The following is a 3,610-nucleotide window of genomic DNA, read 5'->3' as shown; positions in this document are numbered from 1 at the left end:
GGGATATTTTCAAAAAATTCCCGTGTACTAACCCCTTTGAGAATTCGTCAAAAACTCGAACTTCATTATATCTGCTACGATTCAGTCCCGACTGCCCCAAATTTGGTCGTGACCAAATTCATATATCCATAGGGACCCATTTATGTGAAAATATTAAAAGAAACTTCCCGGTGAAATTTTCATGAAACTTCTATGTACTAACCCCTTTGAGAATTCGTCAAAAACTCGAACTTCATTATATCTGCTACGATTCAGTCCCGACTGCCCCAAATATGGTCGTGACCAAATTCATATATCCATAGGGACCCATTTATGTGGAAATATCAAAAGAAACTTCCCGGGGATATTTTCAAAAAATTCCCGTGTACTTACCCCTTTGAAAATTCGTCAAAAACTCGAACTTCATTATATCTGCTACGATTCAGTCCCTGACTGCCCCAAATATGGTCGTGACCAAATTCATATATCCATAAGGACCCATTTATGTGAAAATATCAAAAGAAACTTCCCGGTGAAATTTTCATGAAACTATTGTGTACTAACCCCTTTGAAAATTCGTCAAAAACTCGAACTTCATTATATCTGCTCCTATTCAGTCCCGACTGCCCCGAATATGGTCGTGACCAAATTCATATATCCATAGGGACCCATTTATGTGAAAATATCAAAAGAAACTGCCCGGGGATATTTTCAAGAAATTCCCGTGTACTAACCCCTTTGAGAATTCGTCAAAAACTCGAACTTCATTATATCTGCTACGATTCAGTCCGGACCGCCCCAAATATGGTCGTGATCAAATTCATATATACATAGGGACCCATTTATGTGAAAATATCAAAAGAAACTTCCGGGTAAATTTTCATGAAATTCCTGTGTACTAACCCCTTTGAGAATTCGTCAAAAACTCGAACTTCATTATATCTGTTTCGATTCAGTCCCGATTGCCCCAAATATGGTCGTAACCAAATTCATATATCCATAGGGACCCATTTATGTGGAAATATTAAAAGAAACTGCCCGGGGATATATTCAAGAAATTCCCGTGTACTAAACCCTTTGAGAATTCGTCAAAAACTTGAACTTCATTATATCTGCTCATATTCAGTCCCGACTGCCCCAAATATGGTTGTGACCAAATTCATATATCCATAGGGACCCATTTATGTGAAAATATCAAAAGAAACTGTCCTGTGAAATTTTCATGAAACTCCTGTGCACTAACCCCTTTCAGAATTCGTTAAAAACTCGAACTTCATTATATCTGCTTCTATTCAGTCCCGACAGCCCCAAATATGGTCGTGACCAAATTCATATATCCATAGGGACCCATTTATGTGAAAATATCAAAAGAAACTGCCCGGGGATATTTTCAAGAAATTCCCGTGTACTAACCCCTTTGAGAATTCGTCAAAAACTCGAACTTCATTATATCTGCTACGATTCAGTCCCGACTGCCCCAAATTGGTCGTGACCAAATTCATATATCCATAGGGACCCATTTATGTGAAAATATAAAAGAAACTGCCCGGGGATATTTTCAAGAAATTCCGTGTACTAACCCCTTTGAGAATTCGTCAAAAACTCGAACTTCATTATATCTGCTCCTATTCAGTCCCGACTGCCCCAAATATGGTCGTGACCAAATTCATATATCCATAGGGACCCCATTTATGTGAAAATATCAAAAGAAACTGCCCGGGGAAATTTTCATGAAATTCCTGTGTACTAACCCTTTGAGAATTCGTAAAAACTCGAACTTCATTATATCTGCTTCTATTCAGTCCCGACTGCCCCAAATATGGTCGTGACCAAATTCATATATCCATAGGGACCCATTTATGTGAAAATATCAAAAGAAACTGCCCGGGGATATTTTCAAGAAATTCCCGTGTACTAACCCCTTTGAGAATTCGTCAAAAACTCGAACTTCATTATATCTGCTACGATTCAGTCCCGACTGCCCCAAATTTGGTCGTGACCAAATTCATATATCCATAGGGACCCATTTATGTGAAAATAGTAAAAGAAACTTCCCGGTGAAATTTTCATGAAACTTCTATGTACTAACCCCTTTGAGAATTCGTCAAAAACTCGAACTTCATTATATCTGCTTCTATTCAATCCCGACTGCCCCAAATATGGTCGTGACCAAATTCATATATCCATAGGGACCCATTTATGTGAAAATATCAAAAGAAACTGCCCGGGGATATTTTCAAGAAATTCCCGTGTACTAACCCCTTTGAGAATTCGTCAAAAACTCGAACTTCATTATATCTGCTCCTATTCAGTCCCGACTGCCCCAAATATGGTCGTGACCAAATTCATATATCCATAGGGACCCATTTATGTGGAAATATCAAAAGAAACTTCCCGGGGATATTTTCAAAAATTCCCGTGTACTTACCCCTTTGAAAATTCGTCAAAAACTCGAACTTCATTATATCTGCTACGATTCAGTCCCGACTGCCCCAAATATGGTCGTGACCAAATTCATATATCCATAAGGACCCATTTATGTGAAAATATCAAAAGAAACTTCCCGGTGAAATTTTCATGAAACTATTGTGTACTAACCCCTTTGAAAATTCGTTAAAAACTCGAACTTCATTATATCTGCTCCTATTCAGTCCCGACTGCCCCGAATATGGTCGTGACCAAATTCATATATCCATAGGGACCCATTTATGTGAAAATATCAAAAGAAACTGCCCGGGGATATTTTCAAGAAATTCCCGTGTACTAACCCCTTTGAGAATTAGTCAAAAACTCGAACTTCATTATATCTGCTACGATTCAGTCCGGACCGCCCCAAATATGGTCGTGATCAAATTCATATATACATAGGGACCCATTTATGTGAAAATATCAAAAGAAACTTCCGGGTGAAATTTTCATGAAATTCCTGTGTACTAACCCCTTTGAGAATTCGTCGAAAACTCGAACTTCATTATATCTGTTTCGATTCAGTCCCGATTGCCCCAAATATGGTCGTAACCAAATTCATATATCCATAGGGACCCATTTATGTGGAAATATTAAAAGAAACTGCCCGGAGATATATTCAAGAAATTCCCGTGTACTAAACCCTTTGAGAATTCGTCAAAACTTGAACTTCATTATATCTGCTCATATTCAGTCCCGACTGCCCCAAATATGGTTGTGACCAAATTCATATATCCATAGGGACCCATTTATGTGAAAATATCAAAAGAAACTGCCCTGTGAAATTTTCATGAAACTCCTGTGCACTAACCCCTTTTAGAATTCGTTAAAAACTCGAACTTCATTATATCTGCTTCTATTCAGTCCCGACAGCCCCAAATATGGTCGTGACCAAATTCATATATCCATAGGGACCCATTTATGTGAAAATATCAAAAGAAACTGCCCGGGGATATTTTCAAGAAATTCCGTGTACTAACCCCTTTGAGAATTCGTCAAAAACTCGAACTTCATTATATCTGCTACGATTCAGTCCCGACTGCCCCAAATATGGTCGTGACCAAATTCATATATCCATAGGGACCCATTTATGTGAAAATATCAAAAGAAACTTCCCGGTGAAATTTTCATGAAACTTCCTGTGTACTAACCCCTTTGAGAATTC

The sequence above is a fragment of the Daucus carota genome, chromosome 3, assembly GCF_001625215.2.
Source record: "Daucus carota subsp. sativus chromosome 3, DH1 v3.0, whole genome shotgun sequence".
NCBI lineage: Eukaryota > Viridiplantae > Streptophyta > Magnoliopsida > Apiales > Apiaceae > Daucus > Daucus carota.
This window is presented reverse-complemented; position numbering follows the sequence as displayed.